Source organism: Mirounga angustirostris, unplaced genomic scaffold, assembly GCF_029215605.1.
Source record: "Mirounga angustirostris isolate CCGP_5_RB_7025 unplaced genomic scaffold, mMirAng1.0.hap1 SCAF_4, whole genome shotgun sequence".
Classification (NCBI taxonomy): domain Eukaryota; kingdom Metazoa; phylum Chordata; class Mammalia; order Carnivora; family Phocidae; genus Mirounga; species Mirounga angustirostris.
Genome location: NW_026991712.1, coordinates 134482852 through 134508405, shown reverse-complemented (window position 1 = coordinate 134508405; position 25554 = coordinate 134482852). Strand labels below are relative to the sequence as shown.

General features: G+C 35.8%; 1 long non-coding RNA gene across 1 annotated transcript in view; it reads left to right on the top strand.

Moving 5' to 3' along the window:
* LOC123858329 (uncharacterized) overlaps positions 1-25554 on the top strand; it is a 268636-nt gene that overhangs the window by 22599 nt on the left and 220483 nt on the right. Inside the window, exon 2 of the long non-coding RNA XR_006794140.3 lies at positions 21574-21701. This is a non-coding gene — a long non-coding RNA (uncharacterized LOC123858329). The remainder of the gene's footprint in view (positions 1-21573; positions 21702-25554) is intronic.

The following is a 25554-nucleotide window of genomic DNA, read 5'->3' as shown; positions in this document are numbered from 1 at the left end:
CCAGAGTAAAATAAAAGTTAAAACTCACTGTCAGTTCAGTGATACTTTGATTTCTGTTTTCTCTTTCCTGATCTTCTTGCTGCTATTTACTTTTCAGAGTCCTCAAGTAGCTGCTCCATGCATTCTATTCAGATTTTATAGCTGTATTTGGTATAGTAATGAATTGTTAATAAATAACTGGTTGATTGGTTATGGTGAGAGATTATCATACTATCTCAATTCAGGAATTTTTAAATGAAATATTCTTTGGAAATAATTTATTTTCTTTTTATGAGAGGAAATTTAATTTCTCTTATAAAAGTCCTTTTCTAGATATTAAACAAGTTGTTCCTTGTTATCCTGAAAGAAATAATGTTCTTTACATAATTGTAATTGTTTACTCCTCAAAGTATTTGCTGCAGGTTTAGTAGGTGATTGATTTTTTAAAAAAATTCTGTTTTATGTATGTCTTCCATCTGATTCTGTCTGTTACTATATTTGCTTCCTTTTTTCTTAAAATTGATAGGTTCATTCTTATAACTTGAAACATAAATTTAAAGTGAAATTCTTGTGTAATTGAACATAAAGAGTAGAGACCATTCTTTAATCTTATATTAAATGAAAAGAATTATAAGTAGAAAAGCACTCCTCAGTATACATGTTAACTATTAAGGAGTAGAGGGGGAAAAAAAGAAAGTGTTCATATGTATTAAAATGTCCAAAACTCTAATTCATTTCTGAGCTTGTCCCTTTTAGAACATAGCTATGGTATAGTTACAAGCAATTGTAAAGGGATTACTTTAAAATTCATGAACATTTAGTTATTCTATCTTAACTGAACCTCAGAGACTTGATAGTCTTATTGGGCTTCAGCCATTAGAAGGAATTCTAAATATAGAAAACATGGTGTCAGAACACTGTAAAATTGGACTTTGAGACTCAGGCTGTTGCAGGTTGGATGTTTACTTCCTAGAGGCCTAAGCTTCTAATAGGCATACATTTCTTAGGGACCATAATCCATTTAATCATAGCCTTAATGTTAACATTAATCCATTCTAAGACTTTTCAGGAGTACTTATCAGGAAGTGACAGATATTTCTTAGACTATGTATTCTTGACTCTTTGGTAAGTCACCACTTCTATCTAAGCATTCATTCATTGCTTCAGTAAATATTTATTGACTTTTGCTATGCTCTGGGGATTTTGCTAGATCTGGGGTTATATTAGACAGTAAAACTTTGTTTTACTCAAAGTTACTTGTTATCTTGCAGGAAATACATGCCAATAAAATAAGGTTTAATTGGTGTTTTGATAGAAGTATAAGATATCAAAAAGGTATAAGATATTGTGATGGTACATAAAAGAGACATCTAAATCAAAGAAGCTCTAGAATAATACTCAAGGGCAAGAACAAATTCACTAAATGAAAAGATGATAGAGGGCCTTTCTGACTGCACAGAGAGATTTCCCTGAGAAGTGTGGCCTGTAAAAATAGTAATGCTTCAGTGTCATTCTATCTTCTAAAGAGTGAGTACCTGGGAAAGTTCATATACTTTTTTCCTACTCTAAATGAAACGAAGAACCTAATTAATATGTAATTCTGATCATATATACAAATTAATAAAACAGTTATTGATCATAAATGTTATAAATCCTTTGCAATTACTAATAAATAATTTCATATGTATATAGCCTCATAAATCAAGTTTATTATAATGATTTTTTAAAAGATTTTATTTATTTGAGAGAGAGAGAAAGAGAGAGTGCACACAAGCAGGAGGGAGAGGCAGAGAAAGAAAGCCCCCTCTGAGCAGGGAGCCTGACTGGGGGCTTGATCTCAGGACCCCAGGATCATGACCTGAGCCAAAGGCAGATGCTTAACTGGCTGAGCCACGCTGGCACCCCTATTATAATGATTCTTGATGACATCCATCAGCAGCTTTCTTCCTTCACTGTTTTCTTATCTGACAGTGGATCCATCTATCTGTCTGCTTGTCTTGAAGTATTTTCCGTGCCCTTCCATTTTTCTTATCCATTATGAATAAGGGGCAAAAATGTCAATTTTGAAATGTCCTTGTGAAATTTCAGTCCCATTTTTGTTAGATTCATTACTTATTTTTATTCTCAGTTTTAGAGATAGATCACCATGACTTTCAAGTATTGGATATATCAATTTAATATCTCTACTAGCTTGTTCTTTGATACCTTTTGTTTTCTTTTCTCCTCTTGTCACTGGAAGTTTCATTTCTGAGTTTATTCCCATAGTATAGCAAGAGAAAAACATTCTTGTTTGGTTGGACAGCATGGAAGAATGAATAAAAGGAGAGGAGAATAAGCTGCAAATCCAAAGCCTTTAGGAGAGAGAGAGCATGATTGAAAGTTGGTGGTAGAAAGGAATATTTGTCTTCATGGACAAGAAGGCTTTGGGACATGGTGATAATTTATTTGTAGGTTATTTGCAGGTGAACTCCAGGCCTCTAGGAGAGTGACAGCATATGGGGATCTAGGTACTCTGATGGAGAGCCTGGGTATTACAATTGTATGCGTAGATGGGCTTGTACTAAATTTAGTGCTTTGAGAAAAATAACTGAATTTTCTTAGGTTGTGCTTGAATGTGCCATTTTCTCAAGGATGTGATGAGCTCAAGTGTTGGAATATGCTTATTGGACTGCAGATTCCATGAAGGGTTGGGCTGACATTGTGGATATTCAGTAAATGCTGTGGAATGGATAAAAAAAAAAAAAAAGCATAAATTGCAATACTGAGCTGTCCCCAAAAGGTAACCTAGTCACTCTCTTTTTTTAAGTAGGCTCCATGCTGGGCATGGAGCCCAATGTGGGGCTTGAACTCATGACCCTGAGATCAAGACCTGAGCTGAGATCAAGAGTCAGATGCTTAACCAACTGAGCCACCTAGGCACCCCTGTCTCTCTCTTTAGCAAGATCTAGGTTGTACTCACATGTAAAATAAAATAGAAGTTGTACCTCTACAGATTTTCAATGTGTATTTGTGGTTGGGTCAGTGGTTTGGGGCAATGTTGGAGAGAGAAATACACTTGGATAGGATAGCATTTTGTCCCTATGAGCATGGCCAATTTTACAGAACATTATAATCTAAGGAGATTTGTTTACTCTGAAATCAAGGGCCATCAGGAATTACTGCACAGAGCTAAATTTATGTTGCTTTTATTACTATGGAAACTTCTATTACTAATATAAAGCAATAAGTAAGAATAATCTATGATTAATGGTCTAAAACAAAAAATGAGGTGGCTAGCCTTTCACTTAAAGTAGTTTCTAATCTCTCTCTCTCTCTCTCTTTTTTTTAAAGAGATCTTTATTTTCTTATTTAATCTTTTTAGGTTCCTTTGTATCTTCAGCTATCTGAGGAGTTAAAAATGAAAGTTATGATTCTGTAGATTATATATTTGTTTTTATAGTTAATTTGGAAGTAAAAATTTCCTGTAACTTTTTACATCCAAACTCGAAGTGCAAACAATGCCCACTGTTTGTATTTCATACTTTCTCACTGTCCTTAATACTTCAGGATCCCGTAACTTTCCCCCTTAAGCTAAGTAGATAGTTTCTAATCTCTTATCCAACTACTCAGTTGTTTAGTTTTAAGACTTTATTATCTCCTTAAATCATAATTAATATAGAAAATATGATGCATTTCTGCTTCCCAATCACTGTTTATTCAAACACCCACAATCTTTTATAATTCTATTTGGTACTATTATCATATGTGTTTTATAAATGAGAAGTATTAAGTTTTCTGTTTTAGTGAGAGAATCTTATTGTGGCACTTGAATAAAGCAATGTTAAGTCAAAGAGTTAGAATCTAAATATACATTGATATTAAGGCATGCACATATTTTGGGGGGCACCTGGGTAGCTCAGTTGGTTAATCATCTGACTTTTGGATTTGACTTAGGTCCTGATCTCATGGCTTGTGAGATCCAACCTCACATTGGGCTCCCCACTCAGTGGGAGTCTGCTTGGACATTTTCTCCCTCTGCCCCTCCCCCCACTTGCATGCATGCTCTCTCTCAAATACATAAATTAATTTAAAAAAGATATGCACATATTTAAAAAATTTTAATGATAGCAATGCCAAAGAATGAGAAATGATTTTTATATTTATAAATTCAAGATCCTAGAACATTCATGTTTGAAAAGTGTTTAAAGTTTCCATTACAAAGCTTTTAGGAGCATTTTGTATTTTGATCATATGAAATATAGCAGGGATAACCCAGGAATTTACAATTTCCCAGAACACTGCTCTCACTTAGTTCAATTTAAAAGACATGAACAGATGTATAGCTCAGAAGAAAGAATGCCAGGGTCTGGTACCTGTTCTCAAAGAGTTTACACTTTAACTGGGAAAATTTCAAAACAGTGTTTTGATAATTTGATTGTTCAATAATAAAATTGATGATTTCAAAACAGCACCATGATAGATGCTTTAATAAAGGCATGTACAAAAATGTGCTGTAGGTGCACATAAGAGATACTTAATCTTAGCTGGAATGTGCTGTTTTCTCTAGGAATAGCTTCCTGCATTGTGAAAGAGAGTTCAGTTTGGGGAGTCTTGACTATATACTCTCTGGAAGCTGGAATAATAATGAGGGATATGCCTCACTAGAAGGTTGGATGACTTGGAAAGCACTGGCAGATGACTTCATGCCAGAGAAGTGATTCAGGAATAGGGCACCATGATTACAATTGAGGGACTGCAATGCTAACCACCAAGTGATTTAGCATCTCTATAATGTTCCTGTTGAGGTAGGATCCTTAGATAGGTATCCTTGTGAAGATTGTGGGCTATATATCAATTTTTTTCTTCTTCACCTTTCCTCCCACCACACCAGTTACAAAAAGACAGGGGAAAGTGAATTTGGGACAATGAGATGGTGGGAGTAGAAACTCTAGAAAAAAGTAGAGATGATACTAAGTTTTGCTTAAGCTTTGAAATGTTTGTACTCAGTTTTACCTATGCTTGATGAAGAGGTTGTAGATACAAGAGGGAAGAGTTTTGGAGAAAATGAGAGTTGCTCCTGCCACAGAAGCAGAGGAATAAGACCTGCTGATGTTGGACTCTTTAACCTGCAAAGTTTACCTCACTTTGCTGTGAGGGATGTCTGGGGATGGTAGTCAGTGTCCAGCATGATGTACTCCCAATTGGTCTGAAGTCCTATGCATGATGGGCTTGTGTGTTGAAAGGTCATACCATGGCCCAGCTCCAATCAGGTGTTAGGTAAAGTTGGATAGAAGGACCTGGGCTTTCTAGGACCAGAGTGGAGGTATTCCTTTCCATTTCTTCTTTTCATGGGGCCTTGTCTGTGGCAGGGATTTTCCTGGAACTGGGAGGTTTTGATACCTATAAACTAACTTCCTAGAAATAATGCTGTTGTGCGTCTGAGAAAATATGATTCTGAAAGTGTTGCTCAATTGTTACTGATAGTGAGAGATGATGATATTGTGGAATATTATAGATATATAATATTCAATCAGGTTATTGGAGAGGTTAATGAATTACATGGGGGCATGCATTTGGTTTGGTGCTAATGGGAAGGTGAAAGTTCACTTTGATATTTATCTTAAAACCTTTTCTAATTTTGTACCTTTAACTTGAGTGATTTATAATTACAAATAAGCACATGTTAACATAAACCACACAATAAAGACAGAAGAATTCTAGTGGCAAGGAAATTGGTGAAGTTGGGAGTTAGAGAAATTTTTTTTGGAATTTTATTATGTTATGTTAATCACCATACATTACATCATTAGTTTTTGATGTAGTGTTCCATGATTCATTGTTTGCATATAACACCCCGTGTTCCATTCAATACGTGCCCTCTTTAATACCCATTACCAGGCTAACCCATCCCGATTTTCTTAGAGAAGGTGAGTTCTTTTTTTTTTTTAAAGCTTTATTAAGGAATTATTTACATACAATAAACAATGTAGTATCCACAATCTCCATTTCTGTACTCTTTATTCCTTTGTGTAAATTCATTATTTTCATAAATATCATTTTTTTTTTCTGCCTGAAGTTTTCCTTTAACATTTCTTGTAGTGTGGATCTGCTGGTGATGAATTCTTTCAGGTTTTGTGTATCTGAAAAGTCTTCCTCTTAAATTCATTTTTATAGATTTTTTTGTTTTTACTGAATATTGAATTCTAGATTGTCAGTGTTTTCTTTTCAGTACTTAAAAATATACTTTAAAAATTGCTCCACTGTCTTCTCACTTGCATTATTTCCAAGAAGAAATCTATCTCGTTTTCCCCATCATCCTTATCCCCTGTAGGTAATGTAACATTTTCTGTTTATCATTGATACTGAGCCATTTGATTATGATGCACATAGGTGTAGTTTTCCTCAGGTTTCTCATGCTTGGGGTTCATCGAGCTTCCTGGAACTGTAAGTTTATCAAACTTGGAAAATTTTTAGCCATTATGTTTTTGAAAAATATAAAAATTTTGAAAAATGTTTCTGTCCCTCCTTTTCAAGTTTGAACATGAGCTACATTTTTCACTGATGTTCTGTTTCTTCTTCTTTTTTTAAATTCTCTTTTATTTCTGTTTTTCCTTTTGGATAGTTTCTATTGCTACTTCTTAAAGACCACTCATATTTTCTTCTGCAATGTCTAATCAGTTTTAATTTTTTAATTTAAGTTCAATTAATTAACATATAATGTATTATTTGTTTCAGTGTTACAGGTCTGTGATTCATCAGTCTTATATAATACCCAGTGTCCTTTACAACATATAACCTCCCGAATGTCCATCACCCCAGTTACCCCATCCCTTCACCCCCTCCCCTCCAGCAAACCTCAGTTTATTTCTTATGGTTAAGAGTCTCTTATGGTTTGTCTCCCTCTCTGGTTTCATCTTGTTTCATTTTTTCCTCTCTTCCCCTATGGTCCTCTGCTTTGTTTCTTAAATTCCACATATGAGTGAGATTATATGATAATTGTCTTTCTCTGATTGAGTTATTTCGCTTAGCGTAATACACGTTATGTATTCTAGTTAGTTCCATCCACATTAGTTCTTTCTTGAAGGAGGTCATAGATGCAGATTGGCATCTATGGTATGATTTTCCTTGAACAGCTCATTTAACCTTATCAAAGGCTTTTCACATTTATCATCTCACTTTATCCAGATAAAAATTCTGTAGTAGTTATCATACCAATTGGATTAATAAGGAAACCAAGCCATCAAGAGATCAAGTATCATCAAAGGACACATTTTGTTAGCTGAATATCTGAGTCTTGAACCCAAATCCCCTGTGTTCTGATCTGTGATATAGGCTATATATAATCTCTCTCCATAGGCTATATATAATCTCTTTCCTACTTTGTCCCTCATTATATAAGAAACACATATTAGAAAAGAAAAACACGGATATTTGACTATTTTTGCTATTAAGTTTGAAAGTGCAAAAATATTAGGAAAATAAAACTAATGAAATAATTAAGCTTTTAAAAAAAGCAAAATAAGTTAAGGGGTGCCTGCGTGGCTCAGTTGGTTGAATGTCTGACTCTAGAATTTGGCTGAGGTCACGATCTCATGATCTCATGATGGTGGGTGGGATAGAGCCCCAGGTCTGGCTCAACAGGGAGTCAGTCTGCTTGAGATTCTCTCTCTCCTCTCTCCCTCTCTCTGCCCCTCCCCCAATCACACTCCCCCCTGAAATAAATAAATAAATCTTAAAAAAGGTACAGTTATTAAAAATAGTTATATTTCTGAAATATTCCCCCAAAGTTAGGGAAAATGAATTGCCATCAAAGATTAGGTCAACCTGAAGAGATAAAGTACACTGAACAATTTTTTTTTTTTAAATGCAATGTAATATTAACCTTTCAAAGTTCAGTTCATATAGACTTTTTTTTTTTAAATTAACAGCTTGTTCTAAGTGATGTGTCAAGTTTTTTGCTCCTTATTCTTTTGCCATGCTGTGTCTGGAAATGGAACTGGGTGTAATGTTCTGGTCCTGGGCTCTCATTCCTGAGGCCAAGAAGTGTTAGAGTGGGGTTGATGTCAACATTAGGTCTAGATTGCTTTCTTTTTTTTCCCCCAAAGATTTTTATTTATTTATTCATGAGAGATAGAGAGAGAGGCAGAGGCAGAGGGAGAAGCAGGCTCCCCGCGGAGCAGGGAGCCCGATGCGGGACTCGATCCCAGGACCCTGGGATCATGACCTGAGCTGAAGGCAGACGCTTAACTGACTGAGCCACCCAGGCATCCCTAGATTGCTTTCTTAAAAGCAAGGAGGGAACTTTGTCCACTGCTTTCTTCCTCATGTGGTTATTGTCTCTGATAAGCTACTGCTCATGGGCTAATTAAAAATGGCGTGAGTGCTCACATTTCACATATTACCGTCATTCTGATTGTTTTGTTTGTAGGGCTTCAAACTCGGAAATCTTTTTTTTTTTTTTTATCACAGCCTCCTTGCCTCATTCGTATACCCTCTAACATTTTGTTTCTCCTGAGCTTGCACTTTATCTTTTGGCCTTGCTCTGGTATTACTAGATAACAAGGCTCCTGCTTTTAGAAAATGAAGGCAAACCTGGAAAAGGAAAAAAAAAAAAAAAAAAGAAAGAAAATGAAGGCAAAAGTTTTAACTCTCAAGGAACTCAAAGTCTACTATGATAGGCAAAAAAGCAATCACAAGATAGCAATACCATGTGGGAAAAATTGTCAGAGATTGTTATCTCTTTTTAGTAGTGTGGTCTTGATTAGCCATATGAAACACAAGCAGGGTTTTGAGACTAAATAGTATAAGCCCCAGTGTATTTCTATTCTATTGCTATGTAACAAATTACCTCAGAACTTAATGGCTTAAAACAACATTATCTGGAAGTTTTTGTGGGTCAGAATCCTGGGCTGGCTTAGCAGGTCCTCTGTCTTTAGGTCTCACAAGGCTATAATCATGATTGGGCTGTAATCATCACAAGGCTTGTCTGGGGTGGGTCTGTTTGTTGGCAGGATTCAGCTTCTTTTTTTTTTTTTTTTTTAAAGATTTTATTTATTTATTTGAGAGAGAGAATGAGAGAGAGCAGGGTCAGAGGGAGAAGCAGACTCCCTGCAGAGCAGGGAGCCCGATGCGGGACTCGACCCAGGGACTCCAGGATCATGACCTGAGCCGAAGGCAGTCGCTTAACCAACTGAGCCACCCAGGCGCCCAGGATTCAGCTTCTTATAAGTTGTTGGATTGAGGGTCTTAGTTCTTGGCTGCTATTGCTTGGAGGCCACCTTTAGTTACCCACCACATGGACCTCTCCATAGGGCAGCCCACAGTATGGCAGCTGGCTTCCTCAGAGTGAGCAAGTGAGAGGGGAAAAGAGGGAGTACAAGCAAGATGAGTCATAGTCTTTTATAACCTAATCTTGGAAGTGACATCTGTCACTTTTGCCTTAATCTGTTAGAAGCAAATCAGTAGTTTCACCCCACACTAGGGAAAAGAGATTACCCAAGGACATAAATACCAGGAGATGGTGATCACTGAAGGCCATTTTAGGAATTTCCTACCACACCCAGAATAAAACTTTTGTCAAAAAGTCCATGAACTTTCCTAGTAGAAGCTAAGAGTATATCCCTCAGGCTAGAAGGTAGCTTAGAATTAAATACTGAATTGACAAGTTACCTCATTTCTCTTTAGATCCAGCATGTACTAGATTGGATGTAGTCAAAAGAACTAAATGAAACTGAAGCATGGCAAGGTGATAAGCAGTTATCATTTATTGAAAGGCTATGTGCAAGAAACTGTGTTGGGTGCCTACATACTTTCACTTGACCTTCAAAATGTATTGTATGAAATAGGGAGGTAGCCTTAGGTGTCGGCAAGACTGCTTTACTGAGCTGTGCCGGTTGTGCCCTGCATAACTCCAAGGTCATCACCAACAGTGTGAGCAGCACATGTTGGATATGCACATAGTGGCAGTGTTTATTGGTTACATCCTTGCATCTGGAGCCAGCACTTCCTTACTAGTGATGTGGCCTTGGCAAGTTATTTAAGTTCTCTAAGCTTTAGTTTCCTCATCTCCAAAATAAGGAGTTGTAATATTAAGTACTCAAGATTGGTAGGGGGATTACATGAGATCCTCCTCCTCATCATCACTATAACTTACTCAATGCTTAGTAGGATACAGGCACTCCTCTAAGTGTTTTGAAGATATTAACTTTCACAATAACTTCATGAAGAAGGTATCTTTATGATCTGATTTTTACTGATGATGAAACTAAGGCATGGAGAGGTTAAGTACTTTGCCTAAGGTAACAGAGCTAGGAAATTGTCCAACTCCAGAGTCTTTTTTAACATTTACACCATACTGCTCATTCTGGAGTCAAGATCATAGCATAGTGGCCAGCACTTAGTACCTGCTCATTATTAGCTCTTATTTTACCTTCATTTTGCTAATGGGAAAACAAAGACTCTAGTGGTTAGTAGTTTACCTAAAGAGTGACCCAACTCTTGAACAGGAGAGCCAAGATTTTAATTCATATGTAGCTGAATCCAAGGCATATGGTATTCTTTGTTGTGCTTTGTTTTATTCAAGTAATTATGCCAACTCAGAAGTGGTCATAGTCTAAAGGAAAATGACCTGAATAGCTTCAGAGTATTGCTACTTTAGAGCGCACCACAAACACTCAAAGGACGTTTATAAGAATGAATCTAGGCCATCAAGAAAAGGATACATTTTATATCATGTAACTTCTGAATAAAGGACTGGAAATATGGAATATACTTTAGAATGTTTCCATTGAATTAATTAAAGTAGAATCAGTTTGATACTACAGTAGGTAAGCTTCAGCTACCTGGAAAATACAATATGTTGCACATCTCCTTCCTGAGCTGTGTCAGTTAAATGAAGCGTGGCTATATAAAGTAAGAAGGATAGTGAATGCAATAGCTTTGGATGTTTAGCTACAAATGGACCTCAGCAATTTTAGTTCAGTTTTCTGTCTCTTACCAGAAATATAGTATGCTCTGTAAATCATGAAATGAATCGCATTAAAGGAATGTGATTCACAAAATATACCTCTGTTTTTAAAAAGGTATCTATACCCATCCACTAGTTGTACCTTTTCTGTAAAGGTGTGTATGTATGTGTGTGTGTATGTATATATATATATGTGTGTGTGTGTGTATATAAGAAAGTTATTAATCATGTACTTTATGCTGCTGTTATCAAGGAATAGAGAATGGAACTGATAGATGAAATGTCATGTCATAAAGAAAACAAGCATTTTACTTGTAAAGACATATCAACCACCAGCAAAGTAGGTGCTATTATAAATTTATGTTCTTCATTCTAAGTTGGCTCTCAACACTGCTTTGGAAAACAAACCAACCAACCTTTTATATTTCTGTAATGACCTCACTGTCCTCACCTTACAAAATATCTAAATTAACCTTTCTTATTTTTTTAAAGATTTTATTTATTTATTTTAGAGAGAGAGAGAGAGCATGAGTTGGGGGAGGGGCAGAGGAAGAGGGCGAGAGAGAGAATCCCAAGCAGACACTGTGCTGAGCACGGAGCCTAATATGGAGCTGGATCCCAGGACCCTGAGATCATGACCCGAGCCAAAATCTAGAGTTGGACACTCAACAGAATGAGCCACCCAGGTGCCCCAACCTTACTTATTTTTTATCCAACTTTTCTTCCTCCTTCTTTTATGTATCTCTAAATGGTAACATCTTTTATACTGTTGAAAATGTTCAGAAGGCCGTTTACTAAATTCAGTCAAGCAAGTGGTCATTGGAGGAGTCAGAACTACTTTCGTTTAGATACCTGTTCTGTTATTTACCAGCTAGGAAACTGGGGCAAGTCCTTTAAATTCTATTAATTTCATTTTTTGTCTTTGTAAAATAGGAACAAAGTGGTACTCACTTTGGTGTATTAGGTATATTAGGATGTCCTAAGAATTAAATTATCTAATCGATACAAAACTCTTAGTATTGTGCCTGGCAAGTAGGTCAATAAATGTTACTTGTTATCATTAATATTATTATTATTGTTAGTTTTGTTAATATTATTATAGTTTTGTTAATATTATTTATTGGTAATATTTTAGGTGCTGAGAACTTCCAAATCTGTACCTTTAGTTCAGATATCTTTTCTGGGATTCAGGACTGCCTAAATCTCACATCTAGCTTTCAGTGACCCATCCACTTAACTCCATTTGTATTGCTGTTAGCTTTCCTCATAACTTGGACCAAACTCTGGGGAGAGCAATGCCATTCACTTTGCCTAATGTGTGAATAGACTCTTTAACATTCCAGGTACTTCGATTTATTAGAACAGTCCTATTTCATCCATTAACATCTCAGTCTTGTATATTTTAAGACTTCTGTCTCAAACTCTATTAAAGCTCTCCCTTCTCTTAAAAGCACAGCTAGACTATCTGGTCTTCAGTAGCTTTGAACAAAGTTTCCTCATCCAACTTCCTCTTCTAGGTGGTAGCTCTTCTCTTAGGTTCTGGTGGAGAGGAAGGAGAGGGGAAAAAAACAAACTTCTACTTATTGAACTGAGAGTAGAAGCAATTACTTGCAATTGATAAGAGGTCTCTCTGGGTGCCATTAGTCATTTCTGTCATGGGTTGCAGAGTACTCTGTTCAGATTGCCTGATGATTCTCTGACATGGGAGATAAGCTCTAGTTTAGTATTTTCCACTTCCTGTACTCTTAGCTTCTGGCTTGATAGCATCTTACTGCTGAGGTTCCTCTTGGGAGAAGTTCCTGCAAGATAGGCTCAAACTCAGCTCCTTCTGAGATGTCCACTTGGCTCAGCCTTAATGTTATGGGGTTTCATTGCTTCTCTGTCTTTGAGCCTTGTCTTCTTTTTCTATTCCAAGCTCATGGTTTCCCAGGGGTAGATTAGTGAGTCCATTGGTCCATAAGAATACAACTGGGAACAAAATGTTTTTCTCCTTTTCTTGTAGAAATCCTACTATTACATAAGTGGTTTTCATGAAGCTTCCCATTCCCAGTAGATTTTGGAAGGAGAAGCATTCATGTAGATGTATTGGGAAAGGAAGAAAGTTGTCTTTCTCCTTGGTTACTGCACTTCTGAGAAGGCAATTCACTCTCTCTTCCCCATCTTCAGTGTGTTCTGACTGTCAGAAATGATGTGCATTGAGTATGGTAGTGAAGATTTTGGATTCTTGCCTCTTATTCGGCCTTGAAGATAAGAGTGAGCCCAAGTGCTGATGAATTTCTGTATGTATGTATGTATGTATGTATGTACATACATCTTACAGATGAATGTAAGAACTTTGTATGTTTTGTGTATAATTTTGAGTCTTCGCAGTAATTCCTAGAACACAGGACAAAATCTCATATGGGCCTCCTGTTATAGTCCACTAAATTTAAATACCAAAAATCTGGGACCATTATTCTCCTGTTCTCATTTTATTTATTTATTTTTGTGTTTTTAAACTTTTAATTGCAGCTTAGTTGACATATAATATATTAGTTTCAGGTATACAATGTAGTGATTTGATTTATATACATTGTATATGTGTATATATAAATGTATATATATATATAATTATATACATTATGAAATGCTCACCATAAGAAGTGTAGTTACCATGTGTTAGCCATAAAAAGTTATTGCAGTATTGGGGCACCTGGGTGGTTCAGTCGTTAAGCATCTGCCTTCGGCTCAGGTCATGATCCCAGGGTCCTGGGGTTGAGCCCCACATCGGGCTCCTTGCTCAGCGGGAAGCCTGCTTTTCCCTCTCCCACTCCCCCTGCTTGTGTTCCCTCTCTCGCTGTCTCTCTGTCAAAAAACAAATAAAATCTTTAGAAAAAAAAAAGTTATTGCAGTATTATTGACTATATTCCCTATTACGTGCCTTTCATCCCTGTGATTTAGTCATTTTATAACTTGTACCTCTTAATCCCCTTCACCTATTTTGCCCATCCCCTGACTCCCTCCCATCTGGGAACCACTAGTTCTCTATATTTATGAGTCTGTTTCTCTTTTGTTAATGTTTGATCATTTGTTTTTTAGATTCCAAACATAGGTGAAATTGTATGGTATTTGTTTTTCTCTGAGTTATTTTACTTAACATAATACTCTCTAGCCCACCCATGTTGTCATGAATGGCAAGATTTCACTTTTTTTTATGGCTGAGTAATATTCCATTATGTATATATACCACATCTTTATCTACTCATCTATTGATGGACACTTAGTTGGCTTCTGTATCTCGGCTATTGTAAATAATGCTGCAATAAACATAGAGGTGCATTTATTTTTTCAAATTAGTGTTTTCATTTTTTCCTTTTCTCATTTTATACCTCCAGTATCTCACATAGTATCTTCAAGATTGTAGGTATTCAATAATTATTATTCAATTTTATTAATTATTAAATATTTGTTGAATGAATGAAAAGCCAAACATGACACATAGAAAAGCTGATCCTAAACTCGTTGGCACACAATAGGGAGAGAAGACACCATCTTGGAAATAGGCACCCAGAAAAATTGCTATCAACACCTTAATACTTTAAAACACCTAAATTTCTTAAATTGGTCCCTTTGATGCCATTGTGTTTATTGTGTGCATTTCTATACTTTTATGCTTTGGTTTCACTTTCTACCTATTAGTTAAATAATTACTTTATGAGAATTGTGGGATTATATTTAAAACTTTACTGTGTTTCTGTAGAGTTCTGCTATAATATAAATACTATGAAATGATTTCAAATCTACTCAGAATTATTAACAGGCATGGTCTAAGAAATGTTTTTATTTTTCTTCATTCTTTTCCATGTCACATTAAAATGGTCCCCTTTGCATTTAGGTGATTTTATTAAGAGTTTTATACTCACTTTAAAATGCCAGATTCTTTTTCTAATTTTTAAAATTTCTTTACTGGAAACTTGATTTCCAAGCAAAGCATTCAAGAGAAAATCTAAATCTAAATTCAGCCTGCCAGATAAATATGAATAAAATTTGGTGAAAAGTACTGAATGCTGTTTTTTATATCTCCTTAAAAGGTTTGGGAATTTTGCTGGGTTCCCAAGTAGATTTACCTGAGAGATTAGCCATGAGCCATCTTACGGTACATGAGCTTGATCACTTGATATGAGAAAATCCCTACATATCTTTGTTAAAAACACAAAGAAAAATAATCATAATGTTCTGTTCCAATACTTTTCAAGAATGTTTGGAATAGGAAAAAAAATTACCTTTTTAAGAAGTCCTGTTTAGAAAATTGCTAAGAGATTGTTTACAGAGATTGTTAAATTTACAGAGATTGTTAAAAAAATAACTTGCACACTCAACCAATTGCTTGGCTATTTCAGGTTCCTATAGGGATTGGGTTTAGTGAAGCAACTTACCAGGGAAATCTTTTCCTCACTGGAAAAGGATAATTGTGCACTAGCCATCCATGCATAGCAAGGCTATAATCTTGCTATGCTTTTATTTTATCTAAGTTAGCCACAGAAGAACAACCATTATAGAGACTAGATGCTAAGAATGCAGAAGGGTAAAAGCAATTTTTATAACCTTACGTTGATTATTCATATTAATAACAGTATGAATAGTAGTACTGATATTATTAATAAAAATAATTATAAACATTGATAAATCACTCTATAGTTTAAAAACTGCACTCACTTAAATAGGTCTTTTGGGAGACATTATTGTCATCAGCCTCATCTTAGATATGAGGAAATTAAAATCAAGTGCATGGCCCATGACAAACAGGAATTAAGTAGGAGCCTGATATTTGTACCCAACCTTCTTGATTCCAGAGCATTTACCTTTTACACCCATAAAACCAACTCCTGGTCTTTCTAGTGAGAGGGTGCAAAAGTAGGCTTAGCGTGAATTAAAGGAAGTATAGTTTTTTTTTTTTTAAAGATTTTATTTATTTATTTGAGACAGAGAGAATGAGAGACAGAGAGCATGAGAGGGAGGAGGGTCAGAGGGAGAAGCAGACTCCCTGCCGAGCAGGGAGCCCGATGCGGGACTCGATCCAGGGACTCCAGGATCATGACCTGAGCCGAAGGCAGTCGCTTAACCAACTGAGCCACCCAGGCGCCCCAAAGGAAGTATAGTTTTAGGGCCTCTCGCTTACCTGAGCTCATTCCAAAGTCTTGGGAGAGGCCCTCGCAGTGTTCATATATTTTTGTAAAATTTCGCAATATTTTTTAAAAGTAAGATTTTTTTTTTCAATCTATAATCAGTCTTTCCATTGCATCTTCACCTCTGTCTTATTCTATTGTATTGGTTTGGCATTCAAGTAGCTGTAGGTAGTTTTGGAATCTGGCTTAGAGGAAATTGATTTGGCAATACACTTGGTTTAATGAGATTTATTTATATGATAGGTATTTACTCCCCCATATAGTTAAATCATTTCTAGCCATGCTGATGCAGAGATATTTTCTAGGAATATTACTATAGCCTGCTGTGTTGACTCAATCAGGACTGAAACATAAAAATGCAGCATAGGTAGTTATTTATAATATGAACTCATGGTACCACTTCAGCACCTAAAGTATGTGGGAAGAGGAGGACAAACAGAAGAGTTCAGAGCCAGAAGCTAATTTGTACAAAATTCTTCCAAATACCAGATGAGTAAAATATAAGTAGAGAGATGTGTTCTCATCAACACCCAGTCAAAACAGCCCTCTTCTTAATAAAGGTTTTCCCAAATGTGACAATTCTAAAATTTTTTATGTCAGTACTAATGACAAATTATGAAGCTGAAAGTTAATTTAGTTATGCCATCTTCTGATTTTATATTTTTGGTATTGCAACTTAATACAACTTATAATTTGTTGTGATTTATATTTTCATTCTGATATTTTTATAGAGGATTTTGTATGTATAATTTTCTATAATTTTTTCTTAAAGAGGCTCCTTTCCCCTCAAATTAACCCCATAAAGCCTGGATCTTCCACTGAAGTATGTGTGCCCAGCACGCACTTGTGGAATGAATAAAAAATCTTCAGGAATTGGTTTTGATGCCAAAGTGATTTGATATCCTGAAGTTCTGACCTTAAGGAATTGTGAGTGGATTTTCTCTTCCAGACTGGGAGATAGGAGATAGCCCTGTACTTTATGAATCTTGTGCTCTGTATAGATTTATTATATTTCTTTTTTTAAAAGATTTTATTTTTATTTATTTGAGAAAGAAAGAGAGAGAGAGATAGCCAGCACAGGAGCGGGGTAAGGGACAGAGGAAGAAGCAGACTCTCTGCTGAGCAGGGAGCCCGATGTGTGCCTCGATCCTGGTACTCTGGGATCATGACCTGAGCCAAAGGCAGACACTTGACTGAGCTACCCAGGCACCCCAAGATTTATTATATTTCTATTCCAGTACCTTCCCAAAGCCAACTACTTGCATTCTATAGTCAGAAATTTTCCCTCCTCTAGCCACTTAGCTTCTTATATTCACATGATGTCAAACAGAAAACCTTTATTTATTGAAAACCTAGGCTCATCAAGGTGAATACAAATGGATTGTTTTAGACTGGGAAGGATTCCAGTGGAAGTGGTTCACTCTGGGAGAGATGTTAGAGTCCTTGAGTCTGGGTGTCACAGATGATGGAAGGCTGTTGGGAGTAATCTTGTTCCCCCCAAACTCACAGTTTTTGGAAGTGATGGTTCTTCCATAAGGCTCTAGATTGTGACACTAGAAGTCATAGCTTGAGACACTTATTAATAGTTCTGAATAATTGGGTTGCCTGGGTGGCTCAGTGGGTTAAGTACCTGCCTTCGGCTCCTGTCATGATCCCGGGGTCCTGGGATTGAACCCCACATTGGGCTCTCTGCTCAGCAGGGAGCCTGCTTTCCCTCGCCCTCTGCCTGCCACTTCCCCTGCTTGTGCACTCTCACTTTCTCTCTCTCTGTCAAATAAATAAATAAAATCTTCTTTAAAAAATGTTTCTGAAGTACTGAGTTATCACACAGTAGGTAGAAACACTACTGTATTAAGGGGTGCTTGGATGATTGGACAGTTCATACCACAGGGGAATCGTCTAGATTGAAGACCATAATCTCCTTTTTCCTAATTTGCTGAACTGTATAACCACACCATCTCATCACTCCAACCGAAGACTTTTGTATATATAATGACATTAAAGTAGTAATTCTCAAAGTGTGGTAAACACTTTAGAAATACAAATTCTCAGGCCTACGAATCAGAAACTAGGGAGCAATGCCATAGAGCAAATTTATATGTATTACATATGGATTCATAGTATTTCACACAAGTGGGGAATAGGAAGGTCTGCTGGGCCTCACAAAGGATGGGAAACAGAAATAGAAAAGCCATCAGGAGACAAGGCAATGACACAAGCTCTTTGTAGATACAGAATAGCATAGTCTGTCCTGGCTTTGCTCTGTGAATCTGAATTTTTCCTGGTTTAAAGATTTTTTTCATGCTTCTCTATAAATATAGCTAAAAAGTAACTGTCCTTTTGTTCCACAAGAGCTCAGGCAGTTAACGGAGATTGACTATGAATATGAAACCCAATTTTAGGAGAAAGATTTGATTGCCTCCATTTGGAAGGTCGGGCTGATATGATCATATGGGACAAACAGTGCTGTAAGGGGTCTTACACTTGTGTGTGGTGAGTGAGTTCCCAGAAAAGGGGCTCATGTATCTACACAGTGAACATCAGGACACATAAGACTGAAGACTATTAATATTATAGGTAACATTTCTAGTTTTTATTAAATTTCTTGCTTGCAGGCTGATTCTTTTGTACCTTGACTAAGTCTTATGCTCATTTCCATATGCTTGGATATATGAAAATAAATCCAGTTTGGCAAGGAAGTTAAATTTCTGCTGGAGTAAGCGGTAGTTGGAAGTCTGACTTTTATACTGGGATTTTTATTGCCTGCTTAAGACATAAATTGTATTTCCTCCAAAGCTCTGAAATAACAGTTCAATAAATAACTACTTATGTTGCAGTTCAAGCATTTTAATTAAGCATCTTTAACTTCCAGTACTGTAATATTCAAGTAATGTATGATGCAGCAAGCCTGTTTGGTTGCAAAATTGGAAGCTTTCCAGTAATTTAAGCAACATTTCAAATGAATTTAATTTTAACTCAGACTCTAGGTAACTAAGAATTATTATTATTATTATTATTTTTTAAAGATTTTATTTATTTATTTGAGAGAGCGAATGAGAGACAGAGAGCATGAGAGGGAGGAGGGTCAGAGGGAGAAGCAGACTCCCCGCTGAGCAGGGAGCCCGATGCGGGACTCGATCCCGGGACTCCAGGATCATGACCTGAGCCAAAGGCAGTCGCTTAACCAACTGAGCCACCCAGGCGCCCCACTAAGAATTATTTTTACTAATATCTAAAAATAATCACAGATTTATTATACTTTTAATCTTTGGTTTCTTTATTGTTAATAAACATGGTTATTTACAAGTCTAGGTTTTTATTTATTATTTCCTTATAATTTTGGTGAATTCTCAATTCCATGCAGTAAGATGCGGTCTCCAATCACAAAGATTTCAGGATATAATCCAGAAGTTGACAAATGTTTTCATTTAAGGGCCAGAGTGTAAATATTTTGGGTGTAATGGACCACAAATAATCACACAATCTTTTCCTTCTCCTCTTCCCCATTTTCTTTCTCTTCTTCCTCCTTCTTTTGCTCCTTGTCCTCTTCTTCCTTCTTTGTAACCTATTCTTAGCTCATGGGGCATATTAAAAACAGGCTGCAGGCTGAGTTTGGCCCATGAGCTATAGCTTTCTGACCCATGATTATAATTCAGAAAGGAACTAGAAAGTGATTGAATTTTCTCTCTTCAAAGTGTTGTGAATTATCAGTCATCCTTTTGTGATCAAATTATATGATCAGATTGTGGTGAAGAAAGAGGGTGAAACATGCAGAGCAACAGAAGGGAGAACAAATTGATAAATGACTTCAGAATTAATAATAGAGAGGATAATGGGGTACCTGGGTGGCTCAGTCGTTGGGCGTCTGCTGTCGGCTCAGGTCATGGTCCCAGGGTCCTGGGATCGAGCCCCGCATCGGGCTCCCTGCTCCGCGGGAAGCCTGCTTCTCCCTCTCCCACTCCCCCCTGTTTGTGTTCCCTCTCTCACTGTGTCTCTCTCTGTCAAATAAATAAATAAAATCTTTAAAAAAAATAATAGAGAGGATATTTATAAGCATCTATGTCATGCCAGATACCAAATAAGTATATGTTTTTCACTTAATCTTCCAAACCACACTGGTAGGTTTTATAATATCCACTTTATAGATAAGAAAACAGATGTGAAAAGGTAACATTACTAAGTACCTTAAGCTGTTTGTCAAGATTCAGTCTCAAGTTTGTGTGGCACATAAAACCCATCTTCTTTGTGATATGCCATATTGTGATCTTTCATAGAATAGAGTGAGGAATACTACACACATCACCACAGTTCGTAAACACTTAAAAAGCTGCATTCTAAAAGCATCTTATAGCAGGGCCTGGGTGGCACAGTCCATTAAATGTCCAACTTGGTTTTGGCTCAGGTCATGATCTCAGGGTCATGAGATTGAACCCAGCATTGGGCTTCTCGCTCAATGTGGAGTCTGCTTAAGACTTTCCCTCTCCCTCTGCCCCTGCCCCTTGCACCTCATCCATAGGCTCTCTCTCTCTTTCAAATAAATAAATAAATCTTTAAAAAAATAAAAGCATCTTATAAAATTGCTAAGGTGTTAAAAGAATTTTATAGGTACTTATTACAGTCAATAAGTGCAAATAAATTAAAACTCTTAGAAATAACATTATCTTTAATGGTAACATATTGTCCTTTCACAATACGCATAGTTTGAAAGTTCCAAAGTTCTAGTCCTAATAAATTGAAATAATGCATTGCCTAAAATGTTCATACATATGTTCCCCTTCTCCGTATCAGTACACTTATAATCACAATGTATTCATGAAATATGCAAGATAAATGTGGAACTATCGTTCGTCTCTATTTTCTGAGGCACTGCAACATGAAGGAGCTGAAATGAACTTGCTTAGTCAGTGGTGGAGCTAAGACTGCCATTAGAATTATATACATACCCTTAAGCTAATGGATATTTTACTAGATTGCCTCTTGTGTGTTACTTTATGTTTTAGGGAGAGCATTTTCCTTATTTCTAATGGATATACAGCTGGACCTACTTTTCTCAAATTAGCTTATCATCAAGGCTATTATTCCATAAAAGTGAATCAGATGTTACTTAAATCTAGCTTGATTACAGATACTCCCTACAGTTTTATTCAATTGCTTAACTCTAAACATTATGCCATCAAACCATTTAATTTGACCATCTCCAAAAGTTTTATTTAAATTGTTTAATATTATGGGAATTAAGTAACTCATTACCCAAACCATAAAAGGGAGGTCATAACACAATAATAATGTTAACATCTGACTATTATTTTTCCTAAGTCTCCAACATAGTAATAAAATACTGTATCAACTCAACATAGCTTTGTTAACATATTAGCTACCAGATTATATCTGGACTTTATAGATGAAGAACTCATAGTGGTATATTGATCTGCATTAAGCATAAAAATAACTCAAAATGTTTCATGGCTTAATGGTCTTTTGCAGAACAGGAATGTCTTGGTCTGTTTGGGCTGCTATATCAATACTATAAACTGGATGGCTGAAATAACAAACGTGTGTCTCACAGTTCTGGAGGCTGGTAAATCTGAGATCAAGGCATTGAGAGATTTCTGGTAAGAGCCTGCTTCCTGGTTTATAGACAACCATTTTTCTGCTGTGTCCTTATATGGCAAAAGGAGCAAGGGAGCTCTCTAGGGTCTCTGTTATAAAGGCACTAATCCAATTCATGAGGGTGGAGTCTAATTACCTTTTGAAGGCCCTACCTCCTAATACTATCACATTGGGGATTAGGGTTTGTTTTTTTAGACATAATGCTATTGCATACTTGGTAGACTACAGGATAATGTAAACATAAATTTTATATACATTGGGAAACCAAAAAATTCATTTGATTTGCTTTATTATGATATTTGTTTTATTGTAGTGGTCTGGAACTGAACCTGTAATATCTCTGAGTTATGCCTATATATATTTTGTTTACTTTTACTTTGTGTCTGTGTAAAATTCATTTTAGGAATCTTATAAAAAACATAGGCATGCTTTGGTGGCACAGTTGGTTAAGCATCTGATTCTTGGTTTTGGCTCAGGTCATGATCTCAGGGTCATGAGATTGAGCTCCGCATCGGGCTCTGTGCTCAGCACAGGGTTGTTTGGGTTTCACTCCTTCTCCCTCTCCCTCTCTCCCTCCCCATTCTACTCTCTCTCTCTCAAATAAATAAATAAATCTTAAAAAAAAAAAAAAAACCAATATGATAAGGTCAAAACAAGTTACCAAAGACAAAGGAATGGAGATATAAATAAGGACGGAAGAAGTCTGTACAGAGTTTCTATGAGTCAGGAATTCATGAACATCTTAGCTAGCTCGAAGTCTCTAATAATGTTGCAGTCAGAATATCAGCTAGGGCTGTAGTCTTCTGAAGACATAAAGAGGCTGAAAAATCTGCTTTCAAGGTAACCCACTCAAATGGCTAGAAAATTGCTACTGGTTGTTGGTGAGAGGCTTCAGTGTCTCCCCATATGAACCTCTTCAAAGTCTGGGTTAGTGTCCTTATTACAACATGGTGGTTAGCTTTCCCACTCGTGAGTGATTTTAAGACCACAAGGCAAAATCAACAATGCCTTATATGACCCAGCCTCGAAAGCCACATAATGATGCTTCTGTTATATTCTGTTTGTTACAAGTGAGTCAACAAGACTAACCCATATTTAAAAGAAGGAAAATTAAGCTACAGTTTTTGATGGGATAGGGATAAAAGAATTTTCAAATATATTTTAAAATCATCATATTGTTTTTTGAAGATTTTAAATATTTCTTACAATTTAAAAAAACCCATGAGCTCAGATTAAGAAGAAATTAAATTAAAAAAATAAAATTATCCCTGAAGTGAAGATCATGTGACTAATAACAAAAGATAATAGAAACTACTGAAAACACAGTAAGAGTGGGAGAAGCAGGCATAATGAATTGCAAATGAACAGGTAATTCAAAAGGATTTGTGGTAAATTGAAGAATGGCCCCAAAGATACACAGATCCTAATCCCTGGAACCTGTGAATGTTATATATATGGCAATGGTGACTTTGTAGATGTGACTAAGTATCTGAAGATGGAGAGATGGTCCTGGTAGTCCCTAAATGTAATCACAGTTGTCTTTATGGGAAGAAGGCAGAGAGAGATTTGACTATGGTGACAGAAAAGGAGAAAGTGATGTAATGACAAAGCAGAGAAGGATTTAAAGATGTTATGTTGCTGACTTTGAAGATGGAAGAAGGGGCCATAGTCCAAGGGATGCAAGGAATGTAGGTCTAGAAGCTGGAAAAGGCAGGAAAACAGATTGTCCTCTAGAGCTTCCAGAGGGAGCACAGCACTGTCCACACCTTGGTTTTGGCTCAGTGAAACCCACTTTACACTTCTGACCTCTAGAACTATAAGCAAATAAGTGTTTATTGTGTTAAGCCATTAAGTTTGTGGTAATTTATTACAGTAGCTATAAGAAAATAACAAAGGATTGGAGAGAAGTTTGTATGGAAGAGAGACAAAAGGAGAATTCCAAGTACCCATAATTGTTTTGAGTGAAGAATAGAACCAAAAAGATGGAAAATATAGCTCAAGAAATGTTTTTAGAACTAAAATATTTGAAAAAAAAACTAAAATATTTGAATCAAAAATTAAAAAATAATATGTCCTAAAAAAATTGTCACAGAAAAATCCATGTCAGGATTTTAGTCACTCTGACAATCTCTACATTTTAATTGGCATGTGTAGATTCTTTATATTTAATGTAATTTTCAGTATATTTGGATTTAAGTCTATTATCAGCTATTTATTTCCAATAAATAAATTTGTGGCATCTATGTTCTTTTTCCTAAATTTCAGCTTTTATTTAGGTTGTGTGTTTTAATATTCTATTTTATCTCTATTAATGCCTAATTGACTATACTTTTTGTAGCAGCTCTAGAGTTTAAAATATTTAAAATATATTTAATTTATCATAGTTCACCTTCAAGTAATATTAGACCACTGCATAAATAGTGTAAAAACCTTACAATAATATGCTTTAATTCCCCCTCCTTTGTGCTATTTTTGTCATATATTTTACTATTGGTCATAATTCCCACAATATGTTGCTATTATTTTGCTTGTATTATTCAATTATCTTACAATTTTTTTAATGAAGAAAAAAAGTCTTTTTTTTTTTTTTTTTAAAGATTTTATTTATTTATTTGACAGAGAGAGACGCAGCGAGAGAGGGAACACAAGCAAGGGGAGGGAGCCCGATGTGGGGCTCGATCCCAGGACCCTGGGATCATGACCTGAGCTGAAGGCAGACGCTTAACGACTGAGCCACCCAGGCACCCCCCAAAAAAGTCTTTTATATTTTGTATGCCAACAATAAAGATAAAATATTTTGTGCATATAGGCAAAGAGATTAAGTTATCTAAGGACAAAATATCAAGCTGGCCACAGACTTCCTAGTAACATATATAATATTGGAAGATTGTGATCTTAGACTTATACATCAGTCTAAATATTATTTAAATATAAATGGAACAAATATTTTTGAATTTACATAACCGAGAATCTATAAAAATTATCAGTCACATTAAAAAAATAAAAGGCCAGAAAAAGTTCTTTAAATGGAAAATTGGATATTTGATATTAGAGATAAAATGGATGAGTAAAATAGCTTAGGGGGCTGAAGGATCTGAAGAAATTAAAGACAGTAAAACAAAAAGTGAGTAGGTAATAGGAAATAGTGAAGAGAAACTAAGATATGTTGAAAAATGTGAAGGTCTAACTATATCTAATCAGAGTTCTAATTTTTCAAAACAAAGGAAAAATCTTTAAAGCAGCCAGAAAGAAAAAGAATGATTATTTACAAAGAAATTATAACTGGTCTGACAAGTGACTTCTCGATTGCAGTAAGGGAAGCCATAAGGCAGTGGAATAAAATCTTCAAAGATTGGAGAGAAAATAATTGGCATTATGGAATTGTAAGGTATATAAAAAGAGAAAATTTACTATTAATCCCTAAATAAAGATCCTTTAAAAGATATGTGTTATATGGTATTTGTCTTTCTCCAAATGACTTATTTTGCTTAGCATAATATTCTCTAGCTCTATCCATGTCATTGCAAACAGCAAGATTTTATTCCTTTTTACGGCTGAGTAATATTCCATTGTTTATATATACCACATCTTCTTTGTTGGTGGATGCTTGGGCTGTTTCCATAATTTAGCTATTGTAGGTAATACTGCTATGAACATTGGGGTGCATGTATCTCTTTGAATTAGTATTTTTGTATTCTTTGGGCAAATATCTAGTGGTGCAGTTGCTATATCAGAGGATAGTTCTATTTTTAACTTTTTTTAAAAAAAGATTTTTATTTATTTATTTGGCAGAGAGAACGTTGGAAAACAGACTCTTAACTATAGAGAATTGTTGGTTACCAGAAGAGAGGTGGG